The sequence below is a fragment of the Paralichthys olivaceus genome, chromosome 17 (assembly GCF_024713975.1).
Source record: "Paralichthys olivaceus isolate ysfri-2021 chromosome 17, ASM2471397v2, whole genome shotgun sequence".
Taxonomy (NCBI): domain Eukaryota; kingdom Metazoa; phylum Chordata; class Actinopteri; order Pleuronectiformes; family Paralichthyidae; genus Paralichthys; species Paralichthys olivaceus.
The window spans coordinates 2,567,624-2,586,075 of NC_091109.1; the positions used below are offsets into that span (position 1 = coordinate 2,567,624).

An 18,452-nucleotide genomic window follows, 5' to 3' on the forward strand; every position below is an offset into this window, starting at 1 on the left:
CTTGAGTTGAGGCTGGATTAGGCCCCGGCCCAAGTCGCACGGCTAATGGCCACCAGGACTTTAGAGACACAAGTGGCCCGAGACTGGACTTTCGTGCATCACCCACTGGCTGAATAAAAAAAGCCTTTTCAAATATTCACACCCACGCTGCATGTTAATTCAGACGGGGAGGTGCAGAGTTTGTCTCGCTGTGGCAGAGCTGTTTTTAATGTGCTGTAATATCATCCAAGAGATTTTTATCAGTGCAGGTTAAAGAATTGCTGTTGATAACTGGTCCACTTATGGACATTTACCATAATGACAAATTCCCTCAGGACCCCAGAGAACATTTTGAAAGCAATAATTAAAAGCAATAATTGGGAAGGGAAATTAATGACACCTCAAATGTATTTGCTGTTAACTGCTTGCATAAGTAATCCTGCAGTGTTAGTTTTGTCTTTAACTCTTAAAAACACATATATATACTATTGTTCCAACACATTTTACTCAAAATAAATCATGCTTGCCAACATACATACATCCCAACAGCTCATTTACGAAAAATATCAATAACAGTGTGCAAATACATCAGCAGGCTCCTAATTGTCTGCTCGCAATACTGAAAGGTTGATGGTTGAAGTGAATCAAATCTACGACTTGAAAATGAAATAAAAAATAAAAATGGTGGAGCCCTGACATTTAGCCTGAGGTGTTTAATGGGCAGAGCTGAAAGGATGCCTACATCTTGTTATAGTGCTTTCATAACAAGACACTTCACCTCAGACCAGTAACGACGCGGTTTGACCTTGCGGTTGGTAATTGCCAATGTTTTAGTGGTGGTGCGGGTGTCCAGGTCTTTTCGATTACCGCGCTGGGCCTGATGACGGTTGCTGTTGATTGTAATTGCGGAAGCTCGAGGATGCAGTTTCAATCAGGCATTAAGAGGTTAGACAACAACTGAGTGGTTTGAAGAGGCTCATACACGAGCACGGAGGGGAGAGATGGCCTCGATCCAGTGATTTCATCCGTGATGTTCAGGGATCGCATGAACATCTCCAGAAAGGACATTTATAATTGAAGATATTGATAAATCAAAACAAGTTTCATTTATGAGAACAAAGATCTTCTCTCTCAGCTTCTCTGACAAAAAACTAAAAATATAGAGCCTGAAAAACACTTCTCACTGAGTGTATAAACAGATTTAGCCCTGCAGACACAGTATGTCACATCGGTGTCGTGGCTCAAGACTGAAACCAAAGTGCCCCCTATAGACCTATTGGATCAGACCTGCTTTAACCTATTTCCAGCACTGACAAACCCAAGCTACTACCTGGGCGCACATTCTTTTCTTTATCCGGAAAAAAACAACATCTTTATAATTGAACTCAATGAAATACATGACCTACTACAATCTCTAAAAAAAATATTAAGCTAATCACCTTGAAATTAATAAAAACATTTCCACTGAGGGAGCAAACCGACTTCAATCGTACTGCGAGCATGACGGAGGGTTTGAAGGCCGTAATCGTGTTGGATAGAAAGCAGAGGAAATACAGAGTGAGGGAGAAAAAGGGAGGAGATGAGAGGCTGAGAATTACATTCATTGGCTTGCTCAGTTCTGTCTATTCATTTATTATTTTTGTAATAATATCATTTAAGCATAATTGGAGTTTGTGTATAAAAAACTGAATGTTTCATTCAAAAACACTTTGAGTTGAATTAAACATTTTTAGGCTGAAAATAGCTTTTGAATTAATGACTGCTGGAAAATAAATCTTTTATTTTTTACAATCACAACCTCTCCAACAATATTTCTGCTTGAATGTGATTTTGATCTGATGATGAAATATGGGAGAAATTTTTGTGCAATTCAAGAGAATCAGATTTTCTCTCATTTCATCAAATCACCCTTTGAACTCCAATAAATGCACAATATCATGTTACACATATTTGTGTTTTTCGTGTGTGCAGGATCCAAACTCATTGAAGTTATTAATCTCTGTCTAAACACACTTTCCTCTTTTCCTCCTTCTCTCCTCTATTCATTTTGGCCCTGTGTGGTGAATCAGTCAATCTGAGGGGGAGACAAGGGGCAGATGGATTTCGGGTGCTCTGGATTATTCAAATGATGAAGAGGAAAGGTCAGGCGGAGAGGTGTCGTTGGGGCGGCTGTTCATCCATTCACTCACATCACAATACCTTCATGTAAAAAAAAATACAAGAGGAAAATCCTCCTTAAACACACAACTGCCAAACCTCCACCAACCATACTTTTAAAAAAAAGGTCACAGCTACAACTGAGAGTAGAAAATGAGCCACAGTAAAATGTGGTTCCAAGCAATAAAAGGAGAAGGAGAACTCTTTCTATTTATTTCACTTTGCCCCTGAGGCAACATTTCAAAAGCAGAATTTTGATCTTATAAACAGAAAAGTCCTGATTTCATTTTGTGCTTGATAAAAATTGCTGAAATAAAAACCACAATAATATGTAGAAATTATCAGTATTAAAATTTACACCACAGCTCTAAAAATGCTTGAAAAATATTATTAATTCAGAAAAAGAGGGAATGGAAGATTTAAATTAAAACTATAAAAACTGCAACATAAAATTTTCGATTCCACTATAGCCAAGATCTTAGGAAATAAATGGATGGAGCAGAATAGAAATAAGATGAATATAATATTTAAAAAACAGATCAAGAGATTTAGGTGTTTTATTACTAAACGCAGGAATAAAATAGTATAAATTACACAGAGCGGATTTACGAGCTCTCACTTCTCAGGATTTATGAGCTAAAGCTGCTGCCGGTCCCCATCACGGTAGAATGAACCTGCTCTCAAACTTTGTCCCCTGCAGCCAGATGTGCGCACAGAAAACCACTGGCCTCAACATCCAGGACTGTAATAATCAACGATCTTATATATTTGGATCAACTATATGTTTGCATGCGCATTTCAGCAACGATAAATCAAATTTTATCCCATGAACTCGTTGGAATCCAAACTAGCAAAAAAATGAAACCACAGCTTCCGACATATTTCTGCAAAACGTCTTCGGAGCTTTTAACGTGACGCTACGATCTCGAGATTTCAAGGAGAATCCTTCTCACACATTTCGCCGGATTCAAAACTTGCACAGAAACAAAACTTGCATAGAGACAGGATGCGCTCAGGAGCCAAAGGAGATAATTACCCAAATCCATGTCGCGGGGCAGAGCGCACGGTGCGTAAACGTGGGATGAAGCTGCTGCTGCTGCTGCCGCTGCCTCTTGTATTCCAGAGAGCATGGTTAACCACTGACGAACCACCCGACACATGCAGCTCCAAGAAGCGTCTGTGCGTCCCCCGGCCGCCCACTCAGTCCGCACCTCCACACACACACAGAAAAAACTTCCCCCTGCATGTGCGGCTCCTGTGCGTCCCCGGCGCGCCAACAAAAGAGCGCGGCTTCAACACCGAGATGAAGAAGGGAGAAAAAAAGGAGCGAGAGAGTCGGAGAGAATAAGAAAAAGGGGAGAAGAATGTGGGATATGCCCGCCTGATTTTCCGAGCTTCGGAAGAATGTGCAGAAGCCCCACTAGTGAGTCCTTTCAGCGCCTCTGTGCCAATGAAAAGAGATGGGGAGGTGGCGGGGCTGGGGTTTTTTTGCAGATCGTTTAGTTAAGGCTGAGCCCCTCCTTATATTCAGCAGCTCAGGAGTCCCCGTCCATTGCACATGTCATATCCACTGGTTGCTATAGCGATGCCTCCACATGTTGTCGACAGTGAATGTTCAAGGAGCGATGCCTGGCTAATAGGCTTGCGGGCTGAGGGGCGATATGAATGGGCACAGGGCTAGTCACTCATTTGTTGAGCTACTAGGGGTCTCTGTGTTGGGGTGTGTGAATTGCTGTTTTCTCAGGCTCTCCTTTTCCTCCGCTCCCTCTCCCAGGGATTCAGCTATGTGAGCAGAATAAGGGAGATGGGCCGGTCTATTCTTCAAAGTAGGCTCCTGCATTCAAAGCTGAAGTGAGCACTATAATAAGAGGCTACCACACAGTACAGTAGTTGTAAAGTATATGAATGCTGCACAGGAGATTGGGCGCAGTCTAGAAAAATACTCAGTAAATTGTGTGTAATTGGCTTGAGTCTTTTCTCTGGTTCCCTTTCGATGATGTGCAGGAGTAAAGGAAAAAGGAAAAGAAGGAGGAGAGGGGAAATTGCAAGTTTAACAAGTTTTAAAGATAAAACTCACTAAAATGTTATCCTAATTAGCAATCAGAATGAAAAAAAAAGATCCAATGGAGAGCAACAGCTGCAGTTAGCAGGGAGAGAGAGAGAAAGGGGGATTATGGAGAGCACAGGGTGAGAAAAGGAGAAAGAAAAAGAAAAGGGGCGGTGAAGAGAGGAGAACGGGGGTCCTGTCAAATGCAGATGACGAGTCCTGGGGGGGGGCTGTGTGACGGGGGGCTCTCCAGTTTATTTTTTCCCATTCAGAGAGCACCCCCTCCTCTCCTCTATTGTCCCTCTGTGTGACAGCTGGAGTTGGCAATGTGAAGGGGAGAACAAAAACCAGCTCGCTGTCCAGCCTGGGTCCGTGGCCGCATCGGACGCCACCACCCCACCCTTGAAGAGGCAGAGCCAACCAGGCGGCCCCCGCAGGGACCGAGTGTGGAGCAGGACACACTCGAACTGACTCAACAGTTTTCTCGACAGCATCCCCCCAAAAATCTCTCAAACACGACACCTAACACACGATGCTGCTGCAGAACGGACACAGCGAATTCTTCTATTTTATGCTCTTAAATTCTTTACTTCCTCAAAACAGACAGTAAACTCTGATCCTTCCTCATTCATCATTTAACCACGCGAGGAGTGACACTTTTCAGGTCATGCTTTCTGCACACTTGCACACTCATTTATCAGGAATTATTCAGAATCCAGATTCGCTTGCCAGAGGGCAGGAAAATGTTCCGGCCAACCGTCGTTCGAGAGGGAAAAATTTTTTTTTATCTTGCAGAATTCAGTTTGAATATACAAGAAAGAAGCGGCTGCCCCGAGCGCTAATGCAGGACAGATGCAGGAGTGATGCATGGTGGGAGACTTTTTTATCATCCCTGCCTGTGAGTGGTTCTTGTAGCTGGAGAGAAAGAAATTGTGGCCCCTGAAGTTAATCCCCATAAAATCAGCCCCTACATTAAGTCGACCATATAGGATCATATCTATCCTGTTGTCTGATGAAGTGGAAGAGAGGAGCTGTTCATTCGTAAACAAAAGCAGAGTGAGTCCCTAAAGTAGGTTTCTCTCCTCCTCTGCCCCTGTGTTGCCACATTAACGGGACAATCCATGGTCAACCACCTCTCAGGCCTCCCATATATGGGGGAAAAAAGAAGGTGAGAGAGAAAACATCCGCGACACCATCTCTACCTGCTCTCCCAAGGAAAGTCTGACTTTGGCATCTGTTGTTTTCCTGCACTTTAACTCTGCGTAAAGATGGACACATTTTCACACGTTCCGGCCACTACGCACTGCACAGTACGATTTCACAACTCATGTCACATTCCCCAGCGAGGCCAGTGCTAATGGATATCACACCAGGGAGGTTTGACGTGCATCGATTCCTTCTCACCCCCCAAAAAAACCTTACACAAGCAGTCAAATTCAAGAGCACACTGAAGTCACTCTTATGGTCACTGGCGATGCTTCGGAGATGCTGTCATACGCCTGCGTGTTCCTATCAGTAAGTACTTCCTCGGGGTAACACATGTTCGAACAGTCGGTGTGAGTCCTGCAGGGCTTATCTGTCCTCTTTCCTGTGCTGCTCCGGTGTTTGCCTCCGTGACACATTTCTAATAAAAAAATAAAAAAGATGGAGAAGCTGCGAGCATGTTTAAACAGCGAGAGAAGGAGGTATATGCGGTACTTCACCATGTCGCTGGGAGAAAAGGGGGGGATGAGGAATGTTAAACAAATGTCAGGATCAAGAGCAGCACCTGAGATGGCAGAGCAAAGACATCCACCGACGCTCGTGCATGTGAGTTGAAGAAAATGATGGAGAGACGACATCAAGATTAGATATTTGCTTGCACCTACAGGGCTGCACAATTTCACGTTTATTTACATGTCTGACCCTGAGTGTGCAATCTGAATATACGTGCACAGTGGATGGTTCTTGCAAAAATAGACATCAACACCACATCTGAGTGGGTTATACCTGCAGCTGGACACCTTCACCTGGGCACATAGAAGCCAGAGCGTGTAATATGTTTGAGCAAATAGAGGAGAGATGCAGCGTGCAGAGGACAGGGAGGCTTATCTGTAGCACACTGAGCCACTGGTCCACATACCAATCACACCATAATGATATCAGGGAGAGGCTAATGCCGTTTACAAGAAAACCAACAGCTGCAACATGTACCTGCAGTTCTGAGCTAACGCCTGATAGCATTACACCAAAAATAGTTGGGATTTCTGCTCGGCTCTTTGAAATGGGGTGCGATAAATTATTCATAATAATATCCGAGCAAGGACTGTTGCTGTGGCTCCACTTGGGAAGGTGTTGGAGGATTAGCTTCAAACTGTATTGCAGGGAGAAATGTATGCAAAACAAAACACATTTGGGCGTTCATTTTTTTTTTTCCTTCTTTTTTTTTTTATCAGATCCACCAGCTGTTATTATTATTGCTCAAGTGATATTACAAGATGTGTGTGATAGGAAAAGCCTCATCTGGGGGGGGGGGGGCTTCTTTTTTTTCAAATGTTCTATTTCCATTCTTATTTTTCAACAGTTGCAGTGAAATCGAGCTCACAAGCACCAAAAGCTGTGATGATTGAAGCCAGAGTTTGGTTTGAGAGAGTGTGAGTTGCGATCGTGTCATTTTGGCGTGTTGTTCGTGAGTACATTGCGGTTTGATTTTGCCCGCCAGTCATAAAATAGCACTAAAACTGGGATAAGATACAAAAGGTGACACTTTGCTCTGCTGTCTAAACTCCCTTTTTAACATCACTTAAGGTGCAGGAACTTGACAGTGAGGTGAAAGTCTTAAATGCATTGTGTGAGGGGGGGGGGAGAGAAGAAAGAGACACCGTGTTTCCCGATGGATGATGTTCAAAGATGAAAAAAAAAAAGGTCTCGTTTCTGGGTTTGACTTGAAACATTTGAATTGCTCTGTCTCATGCTCGTCGCTCGCTCAGAGACGAACCAGTCAAAGCCCGTGTGTGTGTCAGCCATGTCATTCTGGTATTTTTCCTCCCAGAATCGCTTGTTCAAATAAGGCCTCCTCTTGCATGTGAATCCCAGCCCAGGCATATCCCGTGCCAAGCAGTTCAAAAGCAGTAAACATCAAGGTAAATGCTACGCCTGTCATCTCGACTATATTTAAAGCAGAGAGGAAAAACCCACACATACGTACAACAATGAGCACTTCAAAAAGAAGCAGCCGCTGTGGCGTCATAGCCCGGAGTAGGAAATCACACCATATCTGGAGAGTGATAGAAAGTGTTGTAATCTGTGGGGATGACAACAGAGTAATACACATTTAGTGCTCATCTAAACTGCTTTGTATGGACAACGTGAGCTGCGCTTTGACTTCATCATTATGATAAACTCACAGGAAGGAGGCTCCCCGTTCGATTTCCCAGATTTTTCTCCAGCTACTTCAGCTTCTCACAGTCTGAAGACTGGGGCTATAATTTTAGACTGATGTCATAGCTGTGAATGTGAGTCTGAATGGTTGTTATGTCTCTATGTTGGCCCTGGTCCTCTGTCCAGGATGTACTCCAGCCCAATGTCAGCTGGGATTGACTCCAACTTCCCCTCTGAGACCCTTAAAGGATAAGTGGTATAGATAATGGATGGATGCATGATTGTTTCCTTCACCGCACTATCCTCACTGTCTGCACAAGCACATAATCTGTTAATAAAAACTGTCAGAGATTTCAAAATTCTTTAGAGCTATTTGAAAACAATGGATCCTTGATATCAGACAGAGTTGGACAAAAGCAGCTTCTCGTGTCTAGCTGCTGAAATGACATCTCGACAGTATTCCTACCCACTGATGATCCATGTAGACGATACAGAAATAAACAGCATTGTTCTTTTATTGCAGGGTACAGCTTATTATTTCTTATGAGCACAATGAGAAGAAAACCAGAGCTCTGCAGCAGTTTAGCTTACATACTTTTAGCTTTGCATATAACAAGAGAAAAGGCTTCAAGGATGACTGAGTAGTTTGTGATCTCCATTATGTGGTTGTGGTTGTTGGAGTGTGACGACAAATTCAATAAAAAGCAGGACAGACTGTTAATGTTTCACTAAACTCTGAGAGCTTGTGGGACCTGCATGCTTCCAATGGGGAAGTACAGAAACAGAGGTCATGCATAGTTAAGTTTTAATGTAATAAGTTGTATGTTGCAGCTGAATACAACCTCTAGTTTGTCCCGTCTGGGCTACTGTAGATTCCTTTCACCGAAATCTTACACACTGGACCTTTAATTATGTGGAATTCATTCATGCTAACAACGGCACCATGTGTCAGAGCAGACAGCCACCTCAAAACACTGAGTATCACTCAGAGACAGCACCTCCACACTTGACACATCCCTGATTCGGGCGCGGCCATCTTGCACTTTCGACGTCACTTGCGAAACAATCTCAAATATTTCCATTTTCACGTTGTTTGTTCATCACACCCCCAGAGCGTAAAGGCCTTTAAATTCCAAATGGTTTGACATGACAGTAATGATCCTCTCTACCTGCAGCTGTGTTGACATTAACAATACATCTGACAAGGGTAAGGTTCATGATTGCAAAAATGTCAGCCAAAATTAAATTAACTAAGTTAGAAAATTGCTCTCACGCCTCAAAATTTGACTAAAATCAACTTGAATTTACATAAATCGCAATGACAGGGATACATTTTCAAGATGTAGCCTTTTCACTTTTTTGATGAGGGATATTACGAGAAAGATGAAGAGTCGAAAAAAGGTTCAGAATAAAATGGCCGGGTCCAGGGTGAGGTCATGAACACAACCCAATCACAAAAGGTAATTGAAGGTAATACTTCATTTTATTGTGTTTGGAGATAAAAGAGCTGCCACTAAAAATCTCGTCCAAAACAGTGAAGAAAACACCAAGCTTTTAATTGTTTTGTCTGAATAGAATCCACACTACTTTTAGACTGTTATGTTCTCAGTAGGCTTTTTATCTTGGGGGAGAGATAAAACTGCAATTAATTTTGAAAGGGGGGAAAACAGTGAGACAATACATCAAGTCACACATGAGTGGTGGCAGGCAGGGATATGTGGGCTGCCGCGGAATAACAGAGGTAGTCAAAGGTAGCATTCATAATTGAAACCCCAGTCACAGGAGACTTAGTGGGCTGGGAGAGTCTGATACTGAAACTGACAGTACAGGAACAAAGAGTGGTGTTCAGAGGAGAGCACAGGGTGACTTCACGGGTTCAATAGGATGTGTCCTCCGCACACCTGAGTCCTCACCTGAAAGCCTCGGAATCACCGTATTCCTCTGCAGCTGCAGCAACAGTGTGGGGCTGCATGTGTTTAGTTGCGCAAAGAGTTAAAAATCCACCACAACCTCAGAATAAGATAGAGGTCACTCTGTTAACAAGTTTTTGCAATAGTATATATAGTAAGAGTTGAGTATACTGAAAAAAGCAGGGTCGTTAAAGTGATACAGTCAATTCATCTTGTGTGAACATGCTGCTGATTACTAAATAAAATGATCCTTTCTGAAGTGAGAAATAGAAAAAAACGATCACACACGATTTTTAAATCACATTCAGTATGCATTACATTTCATGCCTTTATGAAAGGACAAGCATGTCTGGATTGATTTTTGTCTTTCTTGCCTACTTCAACATTTATGACATGCTTTGTGATGTGTGGCTGTCGACATTCCTGATTCTGGGAGTCAGTCCAATCCTCCAACTTGATCTTATTTGCAGGTAGTGCAGATCATAGGTAACGATACACATCTGCAGCCTTTAGTAATGTTTCTGCCAAGATACATCTGTGACTATATCCTGACATATAAATATACTCACGCTCCAGATGGTTGTTCCACTTGTGTTCTCACAAGTCAGCTTTCACATGAATCAAATTTGGTGTCTTAGCAAGGGCTGTTTTACTGCTGGTGAATATGGCGCCAACTGGTGGCACTTACAATGAGACCTAAACCCTGTCTGTTTAATGTTACAGCAACTAGCTGTAATGGCTCTTGAAACAAAAACTAAACCAGAAACAAGTTCCCCAACATGAAAACCAATCACCAGACTCTATTTGAGAGTACCAATAAGTTTGGCTACTCAGCCCGTGCACATGGTGCCAATCAACACTATTGATGATCACATTCTCGCCATTTGACCAGTGTTAAAAACAGTTTGTATTTAAATCCCCCCATTAGAATAACTCTCACGACTTAAAAACGGATTCATCCACTTTAGACAAAATTAAAACACGATACTAAAGCAATACTCGTTTCTGATTGATTTGGATTCACTTGATTGGACAACCAGCACCATGTGTCTCCGACTGTACCTCGGTGCTGGTGGACCCGCAGCATATTGAGGCCGCCTGCCGGAGCATACGCCCCGATGATCAGCTACAGCTTGTGTAAGTGAAGATATAGATGTAGAACCACAGGAGGCAGCGCGTGATAGGCTAAGGGTCGTATCCCTGTAAACGCACACAGCCACTGCCTCATAAATTCTCATCAGTGTCTTCATTAAACATTTTCCCCTGCTATCACCATGACAACGCTGGACCAGCGTGCGCCCGTGGGGAGAGGCGTGTGTGCCTGTGTTACCCTGGGGGTTACCGAGGGGGTAACTTGGCACGGACGCCGACACCCCATACCTCTCCTCCACACTCAGGCTATGGGGACAGAGGGGATTGTGGAGTGGCAGGCGGCCAGCAACACTCGATCTGTTCCATGGCGATTTCGCTTGACAGGCACTGGCTGTGTCTGGACTGGAGGCAAGCGCTCTGATTTCTCTCTTTAATTACTGCTAATCGGAGGAGCCGCAGCCCCTGCTAATGAAGCCACACCAATCAGCCGGGGGAGAGCCGGGGCCTCGCGCTGCAAAACAATCCTCTGCATGAACAGAGCTGACACTCCTGCCCGCCCAGCGCCACAGCCTCCATGCATGTCTCACTGTCTGTCTCACAGCTCCAGCAGTTTTGTAAGAGTAGTCTGCCCCCGAGCCAAACCATGCAGCGCCGCTCATCAAAAGAAACCTCTGTGAATCCCTAATGAGAGCGCCACCACAGCTGTAGCAGGGTATCAGCCGCCGGTTTGCCACTCACATCTCCTGTCGCTTCACACCACAACCCCCGACAATACAAAGTACGGCTGATCAGAAATTCCAAAGGCAGAATTAATTATGATTTATGTCAAGATTTTGATGGCTCTGTAACGTAATAATACTTTGACAGCTCATTATTGTAAATGCATATAATCAATCTAGCCTATTTTCACCCACAAACATAATTACACTGTATGGCTTTTTGAGACGCTGTGATGATGTCTTTTTTTCTCCTCCTCCTTCAAAGTGAATAATGTAATGAACAGTGACTGACATTTGATTGTGTGTGTTGATGGACCTGACTTGCCAAGATCCTTTTGCCTTTTGTTGTGTCCAATAATGAAGTGTAATTCCTTCTATTAGCTCTTGATGTTGATGAGACTGAATGATGGCACATTTTTGAATTATATTCCTCAGAAATTGTCCATGACCTATAGATAAAATACAAAAATGTGTATGTTGTGGACAAAAGTATGGGAGACAAATCCAGGTGATATACAGTACTGTTATTAAATATGCTCCTAAACTGCATGGATGTAATTGTGCTCTATTTTTCATGTCTGTCTGTGGTTATGATTCCAGCTTGATGTACTTGCAGCAGCTTCTGTTTATGAGTAGATAATCCTATTTTCAATGCAGGTATCCAGCTGCACCGCGCCGGATATTAGATGCATCCGTGCATTTGCTGCAAACACCAAACACGACAAGCATGCCTGTGAATGTTAATAAATTCTGCAGCCGCGTGCACACGGACACGACTGTGATATGTAAAGCAAAATTCCCATCGCAACGAGACATTTCTCCGGCTCACAGCACAATATCAGCGACGGATCTTCGCCACTGCCAAAAAAATCTTGTATTTGCAATGATTGCATCATATATTAGTTTGAAAAACGACTACAGCAAACACATTAAAGAAATATCTCCAGTTCATGGCTAAAGGGCCTAATTAGTTTCAGTTATTGATGCTGTCAGAGTAAAGGTTATTAGACAAAATTAAATAGCAGGTGCTGATCAGAGTAAAGGGAAAATCATAGTCTAAACTTCAAGCAAGTTTCCTTAATAGTGGTGATTCAAATTCATGTTATGGATGTCCTGAGAAAATCCTTTATCTATAAACATGGGGATTTTAAATTTTTATTAACTGAACTTCTTCAGTTATGAAAAGTTTACATTTTCAAGACAAAGGGTTGACACAGTAGTAAAATGAAAACATGTATTACTACCTGTGTATGAATATTATATTTGGATGCATTATGCATACTTTTTCAATACTACTACACCCATTTTGAGAAAATATACAAAAGGTGTATAGTTGTCTCAGCTGAAATCTTGTCCTATAGTTACTTTCACAGGCATAATATTCACAATATTTGTCACTTAAATGTCAGGTGTAAATATTGGCAGGTCATTACAGAAAAACATTTTAAAGCCGTGAACACAAGCAGTAGATAAAAAGCCACTTTGCAGCAGAATGGTCTTGTTTCATTCCACGCTTTATCACCACGGGCGGAAGATATTCATGCTCCCTCTCAAGTCAAGGTCATCGTATAAAAGACCATAACAGCTCATCAAGCAATTTAGTTGACCTTGCCATGCAGAAAGTAACTAGCAGTTACAGCAGGATTCACAATTACAGTCAATTAAAGTCAATAAAAGATGATATGGCAGCTGATTACATTTAATTTACTGAGAGTAAAGTGGTTTCTGTAGACTGTGCCCACTGAGCAATAATTAATCTACTGCTTCAATCAGCCACAAACTAGAAATGTGGCGTTAAAAAGACAGTTATGATGATTTTATTGATCAACGTGAACATTTGATTATATTCTGAGAACTGCATCTTTTATTGAATATCTTAAGGAGGTAATAATTGTTTAATGCTTAGATTTTTTCTATTTATCACTAACATAAGAATTAATTGACAAAAAACTGCCAAAAACTCATCTCAGCTTTTTCTCCACCACATCTTTGATATGTCTTTGCTGATATTCTGACGACTAAACCATAAGAAACCCGAAAGTAAAAGAGGCAAAGCAAATAAAAGTGGCCTAATTTTTTTTGCGATGTTAAAAAACATCACCATAGGCCGCTGGTTAGCCTGCAGCTAAAAGCTTTTCCTGCTAATGCTAAGGTGCCAGATGTGCTAGGCAAGAAGCCGCATGATAAATGGCAGAAGGTGAGAGCTCCGAGGCCGAGATCGGGAGCATGCTGCCCCTACATCCCGCTGCCAGTCTCTTGGCATGCAGCTTGTCAGGCCAAATGGCAGCCGCATCCCCCTTCAACGCTGACATTTAAAACCTCTGCCATGCTATCCAGCTGTGGACACCGCAGGTCCCCCCCCCCACCCCCCTCCTACTCTCAGCCTCCCCCGGGCATCCAGCCCTCAACCCCACTACCGCAGCTGCCAGACGCCCGTCAGACAAATGATCACAAACAGGCAGAGCTGCAGTTCAAACAAGTGTGGCATCATTTGCAATGAACTCGCAGGATGTGCACATGGCGAACGATGTATGTTGATCTGAGTTACTTTATGCTTTTAAAGATTACTGGCCTTTTTTCAACTGTGGGGATGAAGCAGCTGCACAATGTGACCTGCACACTTTGTTAAAAGTGGAAATACAGGAAACATAAATAGGGCACTGATATGAGCCACTAATTGATAATTGCTGAACCTATAGATTATATCATGGCGAAGGCTAATGTTAGCATTGCTTTCCGGCTTTGTCGGATGTGGGGACATTTTCCCTCCAGCCGACAAACATGCGATCATAGACTTTATTAAATGTGTACATCGCTTGGTCCTAATTCTGAAACCCTCTTTCTGGTGTTAAAGTGAAAACATTCTGTCTGGAACTATGAACAATGAATCATAAGGAAAGAAGCTAAGCAGGATTACATCAGAATGAAATGTTCGATCTTATATTTTTCCTTATAATATACTGTATAGAACTAGGACTGATTAAGTTTGAGCTGATTCTTTTTTTCTACAAGCCTTCCTCAAAGTCAAAATCAATGACCTTGGAGCAGCCCTTTGACTTTGAGGCTAAACTTGACGTTAAGTTATCCGGAAAAACAAAAAGTTTTGCTTTAGATATCTTAGTCTGAAGTTTACGCTCAGCCTGAAAGTTTGAGATGTAGTTGTCGACCGTATTTAAGAGCCTTCTACAGAATTCTGTCTTAGAAATGAGTCAGCTTGAATACATAAAAAGAAAACTGAAGACTGTTGGTTATGAGGGAATTAGAAATGATAAGCCTGCCTTACCTCAGTCTGAAATCAATTGATGGAAAAATAATTTTGATGAGTAAATTTAGCCAAGTGAGAGCGAAAACTTGATGGATACAGCAACCATAAAAAATGGAGGCAAAATACTAAAAAAAAATAGTTATTAAAGACTGACATTTTTCCTTATTTTATAGATGTGGTATTCATTTGAGGATGTACACAGCTCCAGTGACAGTCAAAGTACTAAAAGCATTTAACAGTAGAAATCCTGAGCTGTGTGGCAGCAGGGGGAGTTGAATTCATTGATCGCTATAGGGAATTTACTGTGGTGAAGATGGAGGGGAAACAGCAGGGTTTCCAGTCAGTTCCTATTTCCATTTAAAATACAGCGAGCTGGTCGACCTGCACCCACAACAATGTCACTGGAGCTACTCTTTTTATTCAGACTGTGGGTTACTGCAGAAACTACTGTGCTCACAGAAACAATACTTTTTTTCCCCACAAAAATATAACCATCATCGGTAAACATCGGTCTTTTTTAGTCTGCATGGTACAGACAAAGTTGAACTGACAAATTTCTACTGACGTTTAAGAAACACAAAGGAATAACTTTGCTGGAGAGGACAGTGAATTCAAAACTTCTCCAGTTTGAACATCCTTGAAAGTTGCAGGGTGGGGCTGAAGTCGATGCACTTTAAACAGCATGCCAATCTATAACAACATTTTATAGAGACAAAAAAAACCATTCATGCTCAGTTTCAAACCTGGGCTAGCTGTTTACCTAACCTACCTTTTTACTTCACCCTTAGCTGGCACGTAGTTTCAAACCTTCTCGCTGTGAGGAACAGTGCAGGGTGGACCCCTGCTGCACTTATCTTTTACTATCGTCTTTACTCAATTAATTTTATAGACAAACCTCCACAGCTAGGGTTAGATGGAAGCCATGATTGGAACAAAGAATCTTCTTGAGTTATTGTGGGGAAATATGAGGAAGCCACTAAAGAGAAAAAGAATATTATGCTTTGATTGCTTATAAGAGTGTAAATGTAAGTGGAGCAAACTTCCATAACACCTCAAGGCCACTTTGGCCTTGAGGTTTTTGTTTTCCAGGATGAGAGGAAGCAAAACAAAATATCACTTGCTTAATGCCTCTTACAAAAGGTGGAAGAACTGCCTTTCAACAAACAACAAGTAAAAACTACCGGTGTCAACTATGCACCGTAACAGCACCTTCTCCTTAACAAAGGCGGCGGAAGATAAAGAAGCAAAAGGTAGGAGAGTAAACACTTTACATTCTGACACTCATTAAAAACAGACAAGTCCACCCTTACCCAGGAGAGAGCGCACGTCACGATACAGAGAGAGGCAAATACCAAACTGCATGGCACAGTATCAAAGGCATTTCTGCAGTCCAAAGGTCAGGTGATGGTAAAAGGTTGCTGAGAAACGGAGCTGCTGGATGGACTTTCATCTGTGGGAGGCAGCTGGAGTCTCCAAAGAGGCAGTGCTACTCACGGCTGCAGGCACAGTGGGGCTGCTCCAATATGACATTTCACTTCCAGATCTGCCACAGTAATGGCATTTTAGCCACTTTTAAAGCAGCCAGACCGGCCTTCCCCGCACTGCTGAAATTTTTATAGGCGGCAATTTCTTTATTGTTTGGATTTATAACAGTGTCTGAAGCAGATTGGATATGTTGTCGATGTGGAGACGGCAATTGAGGGCCAATGTGGAATTGACTGGCTGCTACACGCGGGCATTTACGCACTACACAACACAACACAACACAACACAACACAACACAACACAACACAACATAACACAGGACCGGGCAGAACATCAACCTCTTCGTTTCCTCTGAGGAGCGAAGCTACAGCGAGAAGAAGAAGAGATCTTGAAATTAACATAAAAATGTATTTTCCTCATTTTGTGATTCCCAGCTTAAAAGAACCAACAGGAGGAAAGCATATACACATGCTGGTACAAGATCAATTTGTATAGCTCTTATCACAGTTATTTATTTATTTCAGCTCGAGTGTGCGTCTCCGCTCTCTGGCGGGGAAATGGTCAGTATAGCTTTACTTTGAAGTCCCCTCTGAAATTATTTGTCCCATTTGCTTGAAGCAATTGCATTTGCTGATAGTTGCACATGGTATTTGTTGTTATGTCGCGGGCGCTACAGTATTCAGACTTTGTTTGATTAAAGGAGAGCAAAATGCACTGATGCCGTCTGGTAACGGCGCGTATCATATCAAAAATATGGAAATAAATATTCATGTGAAAAAGGGTTCCGCCATCACCCCTGTGACTGAACCGGAGAGGATTGGATCCCACTGAGTATATTATTATATGCAACTGTAGCTTGAGTTTCCATTGCATTTGAGCTTGACATTGAAATGTGAATAAAGAGAATAAGAGCTGCACTGATAAAGTAACAGATAGTCTGTTTACTATTTTTTAAAATTCTTAGTCTCTCAGATGAAATATTTTCTGATTGTCTCTGTTTTGTATCATTGCAAAAGTAATATATTTGAGTTTTAGACAGAAGCTTTGTTTGATCAGATGGGTGTTAAATGTTGAGATCGGGACTCACAGACATTTCCTACATGCATATGAAACTCAAATCAGTTTCCTACAATAATACTCCAAACCTGATATGGTGTGTTTTCAGAGAAACAGATGTTTCCTTGCATTAATGATGGTAGAGGATATTGGAAAGAAAGCCTTCAAATCCACTGTGAGAGGTCATCGTTACATTTGACCTTTCTCTGAGATGCGTTTTGCCTCTGTGCCTCTGCACCGAGTCGTTTGATTAGAAATGTAATGTAAGCTTTCGACAATCACATGATGGTGGCATTCTCCCTCTGGACTGAGACGTGCCTGGATTATGATCTTAACTTGACGCTTCCTTTACGTAGCAGGAATCAAATGGAGAAACCAGTGAGGTTCACGTAAGCAGTCGGAGAGACATCATGAGCAAAGAAGAAATTAAAATGCACACATAAGCCCAATAATATGCGTTACAGACAAACGCTGCAGCCACACAGATACTTCCATAAAAACAACACACACATGCACAGTGCAGAAACTCCCGGCCTGCCTTACATGACTAAAATGTAGTGGTTGAATAATCAGTTGACATGCAGCTCAGGGAATTCTTTGCTTAATGAGTGCCTCTTCACATAAGCAGTTTGCCAGAGTTATCTCCAACATGAGACTGCTGTCAAACTGTCACCGGATCTCGATTTTAACTACCAACTTAATCACACAGGGACAATTTCACACAGAACACAGAGGCCTAATGCGGAGCTGCATCCTTCCAGCTAAATTATTGGCTTGAAGGAAAGTGGGAAAATACGTCTCTTCTTCACAGATATGTTATTGTATGTTATATGATCAGTTATAGCTATTCAGATTCATTTCTAATCAAGCAGGTGTATTTGAATATTTTACTCTAAGAAAGAAAATGCTGATGTGAGTCTGTGATACCCTCAACTCATCTCAGAACTGCTTTATACTTTTATTTAATTTTCAATGAAGAAGAAAGCTTCCGCACGTTCCTGCTAAAGTGACTCGTTAGTAGCAGAACAAGCCTTCGGACATTAAGACCTTGATTGGGGAAATATTGGCACAGGGATGTTTAACCTCAGAAAAGAGGTTTAGAGCTCAAACATCACCTCACAAGCTTTAAGTAAGATTTAAAGACATTAACGATTCACTATAAGTTACTATTTCCAAGATTTATACCATCACTTGGCCTTATAGTCAGGACTGTAGGATACTCTGTGTGTCTTTTAATCACTAATTGTGGCACTAGCTTCGCAAAGAAATATCTGACCCTCTCAAAGCACATGTCTCTGAGCCTCCCTTTTATTGCCTTTGCTTCTCCTGCTCTGCTCCCCCCACTGGTACCAGCCATGCTGTGTGTATATGGCTGCCAGCAA

General features: G+C 42.2%; 1 protein-coding gene across 1 annotated transcript in view; it reads right to left on the reverse strand.

The window, feature by feature from the left end:
- The window catches only part of ptprn2 (protein tyrosine phosphatase receptor type N2), a 112,233-nt gene that overhangs the window by 23,870 nt on the left and 69,911 nt on the right, over nucleotides 1-18,452 (reverse strand). The window lies entirely within an intron of this gene.